The 14,334-nt window shown below is 43.8% G+C and overlaps 1 long non-coding RNA gene across 1 annotated transcript; it reads left to right on the plus strand.

Moving 5' to 3' along the window:
• Window positions 1–5,177: 5,177 nt before the first annotated feature.
• LOC136875749 (uncharacterized) lies at window positions 5,178–13,751 on the plus strand. The gene is made up of 3 exons (XR_010860510.2): window positions 5,178–5,306; window positions 12,553–12,636; window positions 13,395–13,751. It is a non-coding gene; the product is annotated as an uncharacterized lncRNA (long non-coding RNA).
• Window positions 13,752–14,334: the final 583 nt, after the last annotated feature.

Genomic DNA, 14,334 nt, shown 5'->3' on the forward strand with positions numbered 1-14,334 from the left:
CATCTTTAATCAACAGAGCACCGTGCTGCAATCTTTACGGCACTAAACCTCGCGGCTACTACCTTAGGCACGTGGTGGCCAACTTTAAACAACAGACGATCTCAAAATTTAGTGCTGGCAGGGGGCTAAATCCAGATGCCTGCAACCTTGGGCATGTAGTGGCATGGAATTTGAAAAATTTCACGTGCTTTTTGACAGCTGTCAGCTGCTATCTTTAACTACGTGCATAAGGCTTACTGCTATTTTGACGGAAGTAAACTTTATAGAGCGGAATTTCAATTGATCTTAACGGGACTTAGCCACGCCGCAAGCTTAAACAAGAGAGCATCGTGCTGGTATTATGAAGGGCAAAATCCTCATGGGTGCCACCTTAGGCATGTGGTGGCGGGCAATTTGAAAATTTCCACGTGCTCTTCAAAGCCACATGCTTTGTAGACAGTAAAAGAGCATCATGATGCTATCATGACGGGGCTAAATCCTCATGGGTGCCACCTTAGGCATGTGGTGGCGGGCAATTTGTAAAATTCTACGTGCTCTTTAAAACCACGTGCTTTCTTGACAATAAGAGGCATCATGTCGCCATCATGACGGGGATAAATCCTCTTGGGTGCCACCTTAGACATGTGGTGGGGTGGCGGGCAATTAAAAAAATTCTATGTGCTCTTCAAAGCTACGTGCATTTTGACAGCGGCTATCTTTAAACAAGACAGCATCGTGCTCAAAGCCACGTGCTTTTTGACAGCGGCCATCTTTAAACAAGACACGACGTGCACATAGCCTACTGCTATCTTGGTACGAAATATAACGGGACAAGCAAGCAAGCTGCTAATTGTTGACACACCGCTATCTTATAGCAAGGTGTCCTTCTCGACATACTATTATCTCAGTGAACGACCGGATGCCCTTTTTGACGGTCCTCATCCAACGGAGTAATCTCTGACTTGGTAAGGATTCGAACTCAGAGTCAAAGCACGCACCGTACACGACGAGGGGAGCAAGCAGGAAACTAAACATCTACAGCCTTGGTCTACGATGCGACTGCTGCTCAGCACAACTGTTATTTCTAGGCTACTTGCATCCTCGAATTCGAGGTGTCTGGGACGAGAAGCAAACAAGTAGACTGCTTTAATTTAAAATACTCTTTGCTTCTTGTGCGGCAACTGTAAGAACGCATTTCTGGTCTGCGAAATTTTCAGACCTAGTAAGGAAACAAACTCAGAGTCAAAGCATGCACCTTACACGACGGGAGAGGCACGCAAAAAAGAAACTAAACCTCTTACATAATTACATGTAAAAAGGGGGTATAAGAAAAAAAGATTAAATCATTATTTTTGCGTGTAGTCTGCTCTTAGTACTGCGAGTTTTTGCTACTGCTTGTAAAAAACGTAAAGGGAAGTGACATAGAAAAAATACACATTACGTTGTTCGTCAAGTAAGACACTGGATACTGCGATTCAAAATCCCAGTAGTACCGGGCGAGTTGGCCGTGCGCGTTGAGGCGCGCGGCTGTGAGCTTGCATCCGGGAGATAGTAGGTTCGAATCCCACTATCAACAGCCCTGAAGATGGTTTTCCGTGGTTCCCCATTTTCACACCAGGTAAATGCTGGGGCTGTACCTTAATTAAGGCCACGGCCGCTTCCTTCCAATTCCTAGACCTTTCCTATCCCATCGTCGCCATAAGACCTATCTGTGTCGGAGCGACGTAAAGCCCCTAGCAAAAAAAAAAATCCCAGTAACTTAATGTCCTGTTACTTGTTGGACCTTAGGAAGGGCATCCGGCCGTAAAACAGATTCTTGTGCCGTCGTTAAGAAGGCTATCTGTGATTCTGCCTAAAAGCAAGGGGTAGTCGGATAGCTTAGAAGCTATGCCAGGACACGTTAAGCTGTGTGCAGACCTCTTGGTGCTGGAGTAGGCTATGTGCCGGCACTGGGTTTTACCCTCTCTGAGATGCCTATGTCCCGGGCAAGAAATACCGTGGGTGTTATTCTACACCACCTACTTACAGGGGATGTGTTTGTAATCTTTTACCTAGTTCTACAAAAACGTTGTTGTTCGATTCCCTGTGAGGACGAAGTTAGTAAATGAGTGAGCTTCAAGCAAAGACAAGCTGTTGGAACTTGTGCGGTCTGGCGAGCGCACATCCCGCTTATCTCTGGAATGTCACACACACACACACACACACACACACACACACACACACACACACACACACACACACACACACACACACACACACACAGCACTTTTCCGCTGAGCTCGCTAGTGAACAAAGTCTATTGCTTGCAATTGTATCATAAGAAATGACTCAACAGTAGCTCATCGGGCGCCAAATAACACAGAGCCTTTAGAGACTCATACTAAGCACCTAGCTCAGGGCCCCTAAGTCGCTCCCAAGTTGGCTGGCAGTAAATATCGTAAGTATTGTTATAAATTCCCGCCCAGTCAAGGGATACCTTCGGCCACGCCTAGATCAAGGCCCTAGGGTCGCTCCCAAGATAACAGGTATAGGATACCGACGGCTGCGCCCAGCTCAAGGCCCGAGGGTCACTCACCAAGTTAACAGTCCGGTGTAGGTGTTGTTATAAATCCTCGTCCAGCTCAAGGCCCCGAAGGGTCGCTCCCAAGTTAACAATCAGGGAATACTGTAGGTGTTGTTAAGAGCCCCTCTCTCATAGCAACTTTTTGCTCAGCTCAAGGCCCCGAGGGTCGCTCCTAAGTTAACAGGCAGGGGATACAGTCGGCCGCGCCCAGCTCAAGGCCCGAGGGTCACTCACCAAGTTAACAGTCCGCTGTAGGTGTTGTTAAGAGCCCCTCTCTCATAGCAACTTTTTGCTTAGCTCAAGGCACCGAGGGTCACTCACCAAGTTAACAGTCCGGTGTAGGTGTTGTTATAAATCCTCGCCAGCTCAAGGCCCCGAAGGGTCGCTCCCAAGTTAACAGTCAGGGAATACTGTAGGTGTTGTTAAGAGCCCCTCTCTCATAGCAACTTTTTCCTCAGCTCAAGGCCCCGAAGGGTCGCTCCCAATTTAACAGGCAGGGCATACCGTCGGCCACGCCCTGCTCAAGGCCTGAGGGTCGCTCCCAAGATAACAGGCAAAGGATACCGACGACCGCGCCCAGCTCGAGGCCCGAGGGTCGCTCCCCAAGTTAACAGTCCGCTGTAGGTGTTGTTATAAATCCTTGCCCAGCTCAAGGCCCCGAGGGGTCGCTCCCAAGTTAACATCAGGGAATACTGTAGGTGATGTTATAAGCCCCTCTCTCATAGCAACTTTTTCCTCAGCTCAAAGCCCCGAAGGTCGCTCCCAAGTTAACAGGCAGGGGATACTGTAGGTGTTGTTAAGAGCCCCTCTCTCATAGCAACTTTTTGCTCAGCTCAAGGCCCCGAAGGTCGCTCCTAAGTTAACAGGCAGGGGATACTGTAGGTGTTGTTAAGAGCCCCTCTCTCATAGCAACTTTTTGCTCAGCTCAAGGCCCCGAGGGGTCGCTCCCAAGTTAACAGTCAGGGAATACTGTAGGTGTTGTTAAGAGCCCCTCTCTCATAGCAACTTTTTGCTCAGCTCAAGGCCCCGAAGGTCGCTCCTAAGTTAACAGGCAGGGGATACTGTAGGTGTTGTTAAGAGCCCCTCTCTCATAGCAACTTTTTGCTCAGCTCAAGGCCCCGAGGGTCGCTTCTAAGTTAAGAGGCAGGGGATACCGTCGGCCGCGCCCAGCTCAAGGCCTGAGGGTCGCTTCCAAGTTAACAGCCAAGGGATACCGTCGGCCGCACCCAGCTCAGGGCCCAAGGTCGCTCCCAATTTAACAGGCAGGGCATACCGTCGGCCACGCCCTGCTCAAGGCCTGAGGGTCGCTCCCAAGATAACAGGCAAAGGATACCGACGACCGCGCCCAGCTCGAGGCCCGAGGGTCGCTCCCCAAGTTAACAGTCCGCTGTAGGTGTTGTTATAAATCCTTGCCCAGCTCAAGGCCCCGAGGGGTCGCTCCCAAGTTAACATCAGGGAATACTGTAGGTGATGTTATAAGCCCCTCTCTCATAGCAACTTTTTGCTCAGCTCAAGGCCCCGAGGGTTGCTCCCAATTTAACAGGCAGGGGATACCGTCGGCCACGCCCAGCTCAAGGCCCGAGGGTCGCTCCCAAAATAACAGGCAAAGGATACCGACGACCGCACCCAGCTCAAGGCCCGAGGGTCGCTACCCAAGTTAACAGTCCGATGTAGGTGTTGTTATAAATCCTCGCCAGCTCAAGGCCCCGAGGGGTCGCTCCCAAGTTAACAGTCAGGGAATACTGTAGGTGTTGTTAAGAGGCCCTCACTCATAGCAACTTTTTGCTCAGCTCAAGGCCCCGAGGGTCGCTCCTAAGTTAACAAGCAGGGGATCCTGTCGGCCGCGCTCACCTCAAGGCCCGAGGGTCGCTCCCAAGTTAATAGACAGGGAATACGTTGGCGGCGCCCAGCTCAAGGCCCGGGTTCGCTCCCAAGTTAACAGGCAAGGGATACCGTCGACGCGCCTAGCTCAGGGCCCGAAGATCGCTCTCCCCAATTTACACATTACAGATCGACACAAGCAATGCTTAGACTCAGCTCACGGCCCCGAGGAGTCGCTCAAAAGTTAACAGTCAGGAAATACTGTCGGTGTCGTTAATAGCCCCTGTCCTATTTCAATTTTTTGCCCAGCTCAAGGCCCGAGGGTCACTCCCAAGTTAACAGACAGGGGATACCGTCGGCCGCGCCCAGCTCAAAGCCCGAGGGACACTCCCAAGTTAACGAGCAGCAGATGCCGTCGGCCGCGCCCAGCTCAGGGCCCGAGGATCGCTCCCCAACTTACACACTACAGCTCGAAACAAGCAATGCTTAGACTCGGCTCACGGCCCCGAGGAGTCTCTCCCAAGTTAACAGTCAGGTGTAGGCGTTGTTAAGACCCCTTCTCTTAGACCAGGCAGGGGATACCGACAGGGGAAGGAAGAGCTAGGAAAAGGGCATTAGTCTACTGCTTACCCTGAAGGCCTGTGTTTTGTAGTTTTTAACTATACCGATTGCTTCTTTTTGGAAGGAAGTCAGTGCGTAAACTTTTGTTACAACTGTACTGCAGACGCTCGCACTTCCTGCTTTGTTCTCTAGCAGCAAGTCGCAGTCCACCGGATGTAGTCTGTGTGTAAGACGCATAACAGTTGCAGTGCTCGTGTGTGTGTGTATATATATAAAGTGCTCTTGATGTACAATCGTATGTGCATATAAAACGAATAGGTAATTTACTCTATTCCCTCACTTTCAACGAAGCTGACCATCGTGATTGATATCTGCAAAAAAGGCATGTTTAATTCTTTGATTATTATTATTATTATTATTGTTACCGTGTTTTTGCGGTAGGTAGAGGTGAAAGAAGGTGCGGGCTTGAACGGGTCTCAAACTACGAAATTAAAGTTAATGTAAAATTTAACTTCACAATTCTTGGGCAATCAGCCCAACCTTACTCCAAAATAAGTTTTAACAGAGGGGCAGAAAACCCCATTCATGCTCAGGAGCATTTGCTCCAAATTACACACAAAAGCCTCCTCGGGGCATACAACACTCAATTTTAAAGAAAGAGCCACTCGCTCTCAAACTTTAAGCCTCTCAAAGGCCACACCAAACTCCACCTTCAAGCTGTCCTCTAAGGACGTAAACACAAGGGTAAAATACCCAACCTACTGAGGTCTATTAAGTGAGAAAAGGATTAATTACGTGACCTCTAAAATAACAATTTGAGAGGAGGCGAATCGCACTCCTAATACCTTGTTTAAAACCTACGTGGCACTAGGCCGCTAATGCTAGGGCTAATCCCATACTAAAGAGGTGACTTAGGAAGGAAACAATTTACATTACGTTAAGGAAGAATCGGTTATGAAAAATAAGTTCACCTCAAAACAATCTGAGTGGGAGCTCGAGAGGGTTAAGCACTCTCTATCCCAATATAAAGCTTGAAAGAGAATAAATACAAGGTATCTTTACATTTAAGGGAAGTTACATGGTGGAAAAGCTTCGGACCCGCCCCGAGAGTTAAACTGCTGAGCTAGCAAGAAAAGAAGTTATTAAAAGGCCATTACCTTGGTGTAGAACTGCTCCCCGAAGAAAGAGGCGCTTCCCGCCCCCTGGTATGTACTTTACACACTGAACGATGGTACTGAAGTGGCGCAGAGACCCTAAAATCAGCAGTTTATATACTCTCGCGGAAAGTTCGAGGCGTTTCAGGTAAGAAAACACCCGCCCACAATCACTTTATTGGCTAGGGTACAGCAACATATCCCCTTTGGAGAAGATACACCTGATTGGTTAGAAATTAATTTTAAAAATTCGGGATTGGCTAAATACAAAACAAGGGGAAAGAAAGGGGTATACAGCCAACTTAAACAATAACAGAAAGAAATTTAACAAGAAACAAACTTTTGAAATAAAAATTTTCTCCAAAAAAACCAGTTCTTTCACTTCGCACTAGGGTGCACTATTGTTGATCTTCAGTAGTGTCCTCTAGAAGAGAAAGTTCACACTTCTTACAATAGGGAAACAAAAATGCGTCGAAAACGACCCAGTTCAGAAACTACAACATTTCCCAGTAGTGACATCTTCAGAGAAACTTGAAAATTAATTCCGTAGATAAAGTTCAGACTTCCTCCAGCAGAGGAGTTTCAATTGGCGCAAATTTTAAATTAGCGGCGTGGAGGTGTACCACCCGGTACAGACCTCCCCCCCCCCCAAAAGTTCCTCCAAGGGGTAACACAGAAGAACATAACCTTTTGTTTGAAAACCAGGTCCAAGATAGTAAAGAACTTGGCCTTACGAAACCATGAAAACAAGAATGAAGGTCAGGAAGGAGCACAGATTGTAACACCACCTTCCGATTGAGAGCCCTATAATCAATGACAGGCCTGAAGCCCCCTTGGGGTTTCGGGACTAGAAAAATAGGCGAAGAATACGCCGACTTAGAGGGCCTAATAATACCATCCTTCAACATCTGATCGATGATTTCTTTCAGAGCCTTCATCTTAGGTGGAGATAGCCTATAAGGTGGAAAACGGACAGGAATCGAATCCGTGACCTCAATTTTGTATTCAATAAGGTCAGTAACACCAAGAGTATCAGAGAACACCTCTGGAAACGACTGACACAACTTACGAATACTATCAGCCTGCTCCTCAGGTAGATGTCTAAGGTCTAACAACATCTCATCCTGGGTAGGCGAAATAGATGAACATGATGCAGAATTACATTTTAACAAGGGGATTTTACAATTGGAAGCAAATTTGAAAGTGCACGACCTACTCTGAAGATCGAGCACAAGACCAGTGTAAGAAATGAAGTCAGCTCCCAATATAATGGGGCAAGACAATTGCTTGGCCACAAACAATTTGACTTTCCATGTAAATTTAAAAATACGAATTTTGACCTGTAAAGAACCTAGTATTTCTAATGGAGATGAATTAGCCGAAACATATTGAACAGGAGATGAGCCATACTCAGGTAGTTTACAAACAGATTTCAATTTTGAATACCATTGGTCCGAAATAATTGAACAAACACTGCCTGAATCTAATAGAGCTGTTATAGGCTCGTTATTTAACTCAATCTTAAGAAAAGAAACAGGTGCGGGGGAATCCGCCGCGATCCTAAGACACTCTTTGGGGCATTCAAAAGATGGATTTGCAGATTGAACGTTCCCTGAATTTTCGATCTGTTTATCAGGGGCTGAGCCTCGGAAGGATGGATTAGTCGACTCAGCCGAAACCACTAGTCATTTTTTATTATTGGCATTGGTGGAATTTGCACCAGAAGTTGAGCAGGAGGGGGTGCTATTTGAATTTGGGCAATTTTTGGCGATATGTGAGAAAGCCCCACATTTAAAACAGCCTTGTGATGAGCCCGGTCCATTATTTGCCCTACTAGATTTGATCAATGGACACTTGTTCCGAAGATGGTCAGGCGACCCGCAAGCGTAACATTTACGGGGTGTGACTGATCGGCGAGGTGGAGGCCGAGTATTACTAAAAGAAGGCGGGGGTTCTTTCGCGACACGCAAGGAATCGGCGTATCTAACTCCTTCCGCTGAGACGGCCAATGCTTCAAGTTCAGAGAAAGTTTGCGGGCACGCCGCGAAACACAAATATGACCTATAGGATGGTGAAATTCCTTCTACAATAGCCTGTACAATCTGATCTTCAGGAAAATGAAGAGCATACACCCCAGTATAAAACTTAATGTCTTGTATGAAATCAGCCAGATTTTCATCCAATCTCTGTACTCGATAATAGTACTTCTGAATCAGAGATGACCTCGCGCGGGCAGGAATAAAATTTGCAAGCAAGTGTGCATGAAAATCTTCAATAGATGACTGTTCAGCTATGGCTCTTACTATTTTGTCAGAGAGAATACCAATTGCATAAGGATAGATGATTTGCAAAATTTGACATGGAGAAAGAGAAAAACAAGGGCATGATCCTGAAATTCAACTAAAAACCTTAAGAAGGAAATTACTTCACTGGTGGTGTTGACAGAAAACTTCGAGATACCTCTGAGCAACATTGCCAATGGATGAGGCAAACTGCTGAACCCAGGTGACATAGTCGGTAAAGGTTTAAGTGGCAAAGAAGTTAATTCAGAACGTACATTATTCAATGAGTTACGGCGTTCAGACTCGTTGTCCAATGGGGCAGAGATAGTTTGAGCAGCAACGGTTATCCTATTGACTTCTCCCTTAGGAGGCTCTACCTCACTACCTGCATTCATCGTGGTGGATTGATCGATTTTGGGAGGAACTTCCCCAGTTAACAATTGGGTAACCTTACTGGATAATTCAGAAATATTTTCAAGCAACATACTAGCTTCCTTCCTCTGAACGTCATTCAACTTCAGAGACAACAGATCGTTAACTCTATTTGAAAAATGATATAGCCTGGCTTGCACACGCTTAATTTGATTAGGAGAAGGATAATTTTCATCAAAAAAACTAACTACCGATGCTAGCCCAGTAGTATTCTCGGTGATCGTGGAAAGAGAGTCGTCAATTTCTTTCTCTCCCAAAGTGGGGATGGAAATGGGCAAATCAAGGGACTCTCTAAGCTTGTTTGTGTCTACCGCAACTGTGCCTCCAGATTGCACATTTCTAATAGTTAATTCATAGATTAACTCCTCCTTGCGCAAATAGTTAAGATGGAGAACATCGCGAGGGCCGGGCATGATGACAGAACAATTTGGAAAAAATCAGAAAATTCCAGCAACTGAGAAAATTGTTAGAGTTCGGAACAAAACAATGTTTAGCCGTCAAAAGGGGCTAAATTGAGACCCATTCAACCACGCTCTGCTACCACTTGTTACCGTGTTTTTGCGGTAGGTAGAGGTGAAAGAAGGTGCGGGCTTGAACGGGTCTCAAACTACGAAATTAAAGTTAATGTAAAATTTAACAAGGTTGTATTTTCCTTTCAAAATTAAGAAATAACAAGCATGACAGGTACAGAGTAGCAAGGCAACAAAAGTATAGGTACAATATTTACCGGATTTGGGCTTCGCGCCCCAACTTCACAATTCTTGGGCAATCAGCCCAACCTTACTCCAAAATAAGTTTTAACAGAGGGGCAGAAAACCCCATTCATGCTCAGGAGCACTTGCTCCAAATTACACAGAAAAGCCTCCTCGAGGCATACAACACTCAATTTTAAAGAAAGAGCCACTCGCACTCAAACTTTAAGCCTCTCAAAGGCCACACCAAACTCCACCTTCAAGCTGTCCTCTAAGGACGTAAACACAAGGGTAAAATACCCAACCTACTGAGGTCTATTAAGTGAGAAAAGGATTAATTACGTGACCTCTAAAATAACAATTTGAGAGGAGGCGAATCGCACTCCTAATACCTTGTTTAAAACCTACGTGGCACTAGGCCGCTAATGCTAGGGCTAATCCCATACTAAAGAGGTGACTTAGGAAGGAAACAATTTACATTACGTTAAGGAAGAATCGGTTATGAAAAATAAGTTCACCTCAAAACAATCTGAGTGGGAGCTCGAGAGGGTTAAGCACTCTCTATCCCAATATAAAGCTTGAAAGAGAATAAATACAAGGTATCTTTACATTTTAGGGAAGTTACATGGTGGAAAAGCTTCGGACCCGCCCCGAGAGTTAAACTGCTGAGCTAGCAAGAAAAGAAGTTATTAAAAGGCCATTACCTTGGTGTAGAACTGCTCCCCGAAGAAAGAGGCGCTTCCCGCCCCCTGGTATGTACTTTACACACTGAACGATGGTACTGAAGTGGCGCAGAGACCCTAAAATCAGCAGTTTATATACTCTCGCGGAAAGTTCGAGGCGTTTCAGGTAAGAAAACACCCGCCCACAATCACTTTATTGGCTAGGGTACAGCAACATATCCCCTTTGGAGAAGATACACCTGATTGGTTAGAAATTAATTTTAAAAATTCGGGATTGGCTAAATACAAAACAAGGGGAAAGAAAGGGGTATAGAGCCAACGTAAACAATAACAAAAAGAAATTTAACAAGAAACAAACTTTTGAAATAAAAATTTTCTCCAAAAAAACCAGTTCTTTCACTTCGCACTAGGGTGCACTATTGTTGATCTTCAGTAGTGTCCTCTAGAAGAGAAAGTTCACACTTCTTACAATAGGGAAACAAAAATGCGTCGAAAACGACCCAGTTCAGAAACTACAACATTTCCCAGTAGTGACATCTTCAGAGAAACTTGAAAATTAATTCCGTAGATAAAGTTCAGACTTCCTCCAGCAGAGGAGTTTCAATTGGCGCAAATTTTAAATTAGCGGCGTGGAGGTGTACCACCCGGTACAATTATTATTATTATTATTATTATTATTATTATTATTATTATTATTATTATTATTATTATTATTATTATTATTACTGCACCGGGAGGTACACCTCTACGCCGCACACTTAAATCTTACGCCAATTAGAACTCCTCTAGAGGAGAAACACTGAACTTGGAACATGACCTACTTAAACTTTTCCTCAGAAGATGTCACTAGCGTAATTTTGTGATTACGAAGTTGCCAGTACTGTATGAAATTCTACGTGTTTTGTTTACCATTTATCAAGAAGTTTGTACTTTCTGCAACAGATGTCACTACAAAAACTTTGATCATGCACCCTGGTGCGAAGTGGAAGAACCCTTTTGAAGAAATTTTGTATTCATAAGTTTTTCTTACTAAATCTTGTTCATTCATCTTTAGGTTGGCAATATATATCTTTCCTTTTGGCCAGATTTGAATTTAGCCAATCAAGAATTTCTGTAATTATTTTTCAGCCTATCAAAGGTTTCTTCTTCGATATTGTGTGTAACCTTGTATCCTCCAATAAAGATCTGTGGGTGTGTCTTGATCATTCATGAAAGGTCTCGAACTTCCCCAAGGGTTTATAAACTGCGGATTTTCACGGCTCTTGGCCATTTGATCAACATCTAAGTGTGTGTATGTGAAGCAGGAGGCGGGAAGTGCCTCTTTCATCAGGCAGCAGCTCTTCAGCAAGGTAATGGCCGTTTAACATCTTTATTTCTTGCTAGCTCCGCAGTTTAACCCGATGGATAGGTCCGAAACTTTAATATGTAACCCACTTCTCTAAAATGTAAGTTCTGCCGGCTAATGTGAAAATTTCATAAAATCTGAAACTGTAATTCGGGGATAGAGAGTGATTTACCCTCTCGAGCTCCCCTTCAAATTGGTTTGAGGTGACTACGTTTTGTGATTGGTTTTCTTCCTTTCCGTAATGTCTTAAATTATTTTTATACGCGTCACCTCCATAGTTTGGGAATAGCCCCTGTTTCATTGGCCTAGTGCCTTTTAGGTTTTAGAATGCGTATTTAGGAGTGCAAGTACACGCCTCCATTCTATTTGGTGTTTCGGGCCATTTTCTTAACCTGTTCTTTTCTGCTAAGACCCAGTAGGTTGGGTGAAAGATACCCCTGTTTCATTTTGTAAGTTGTGCCTTGATGGCAAGTAATTGTAAGTTTCTGATATTGCCTTGAATAGGCTTGAAAAACTAAGAGCGTGTCAGCTCGTTTCAAGTGTGGTAACTGTGCCTCTGGGAGGCTTGATATTTGGAGTAGGGAGCAAGTGCTCCAGGGACGAGGGGTTTTCTGCCTTTGTGTAAAGTAGTAATCTGTTGTAAGGTCGAGCTGAGAGCTCAGGAAATGTAATGTGAGGGGTGGAAGCCCGGATTACTAAACTGTCACTAAATTTTGGATGCACTTGCCTTGTATAAACTTTGTCAAGGTACCTGGTATGTTATTGTTATCTCAACTAGTGAAAGGTTGTTAAAATTTTGTGGTTATTGATTGTTGAAACTCAGAAAATATAACCTTTGTTAAAGTTTAAAATTAACTTTGATTTGGTAGTTAGACCCATTCACCCCGGCACCTTCTTTCACCTCTGCTGATCCACCAACCACGGTAACAATTATTATTATTATTATTATTATTATTATTATTATTATTATTATTATTATTATTATTATTATTATTATTATTGTTTTCGATTTTTCATTTACGAATTTTATTTGTTTTTAGAATATCATCGTCTGCTGTCAACATTATTCCAAAGCATTCTTCAGTTTTGCAGTCTTCATCTACATTTGCACGTGCACATCTTAGGTAAGCCTAATGTAAAACTGTTGGTTAGTGCTTGCATTTTTTTTGGGAAGCAAATTTACTTCTACGCTAGTTGTTGAAGATCTGACTAACCTTTGAATTGCATGTATTTTAGCTCGGTAAATAAGGCTAGGCTGGCTGTTGACGATTCGACTAAATTTCGAACCCTACTCGTAGCCCTTTTCTATCCTATCATCACTATGTGCGACACAAGTGCTACTACGCTAGCTGTTGAAGATCTGATTAATATTTGATCTGCATACATTTTAGCTCAGTAAAGAAGGCTAGGCTAGCTATTGACTATCCGACTAACATTCGAACCCTACTCGTAGCCCTTTCCTATCATATCATCACAATGCACGACACAAGTGCTTCTACGCTAGCTGTTGAAGATCTGACTAACCTTCGGGCTGCATGTATTTTAGCTCAGTAAAGAAGGATAGGCTAGCTGTTTCCCTACTCGTAGCCCTTTCCTATCCTATCATCACTATGTGCGACACAGGTGCTTCTACGCTAGCTGTTGAAGATCTGACTAAACTTCAAGTTGCATGTATTTTAGCCCAGTGAAGAAAGCTAGGCTAGCTGTTAACAAACCGACTAACCTTCGAGCCCTACTTGTAGCCCTTTCCTATCCTATCTCACTATGTGCGACGCAAGTGCTTCAAAAATCAACTTTTACTGGGCTGCTTCACCTTTCTTTGTATGCCTAGGCTATCCTTCAAGCTACAGACATACATTAACATTTTTTTTGTTTTTTCTAGGTACATCAAGAATTATTATCGTCGTCATCGTCGTTCATCCGAGTCGCAGTTTGCAGTCTTCATCTACATTGAACGTGCACATCTTAACCCGGGAACGCCGGAGGTTTCAATTTTCGTTTTTTTAATTTTTCTTTAATATTCACAGCATTCACATATCAGAGAACATTTAAAAGTCATTTTTCTAAACATTGAATCGTTGGTTTTTAAATGAGGGCCTGGTACCATACGGTACCGCACGGCGCTTGACATAGCTTTTGGTTGGAACATAAAAATTGTTACCTCTTTAGAATACCATGGAACTGAATGCTTAATATTGTTACAGAATATCACTTACAAATTACTGAGCAATAAACAAAAGAAGAAACGGCGTTTATAGGTTTATTTGTGATATCCCTTTGGAATTCTGAAATATAACATTAGCTCAGACGTGACATATCTTTAGGAAATACGAGTAATATTACGTCAGCTTTTCTTATTTAGTCACCTATTTCCACTCTTCACTAGTTTAGAATGGCAAAATGCTGTTTACACAAACGCCCACACTACACGTGACGCATTCTGTGTGGCCGCGGAATTCGCATTCTTTCGCCGCACAGCTCCTGCTTTGGTTTGTCGGAGCGATATAGTGATGTACGCCATTGAATCTCAAGGTGTCATATACACTAAGAAGTGTAAACAACTGCATTTATTTACCTTAAAATACCACCCAAATATATATGTCGTATTAAATATTTTGCACCTACCCTTTTCTGATTGTGGTACTTACACATAGCCACTTAGAAGGAAAATGCCGATGAAATTTTCATTTCTTCGGGGTTATTTTTCGTTTGTAAAAAGCATATACCGGTAGTTGTTGACTTCAGAGCACAATAAATTCATAATTTCATCGTGAAGAAAACCCTCATATTTCGGTCGGCATCATATATCGAAAAGTGGAAAA

Source organism: Anabrus simplex, chromosome 6 (genome assembly GCF_040414725.1).
Source record: "Anabrus simplex isolate iqAnaSimp1 chromosome 6, ASM4041472v1, whole genome shotgun sequence".
NCBI classification, from domain to species: domain Eukaryota; kingdom Metazoa; phylum Arthropoda; class Insecta; order Orthoptera; family Tettigoniidae; genus Anabrus; species Anabrus simplex.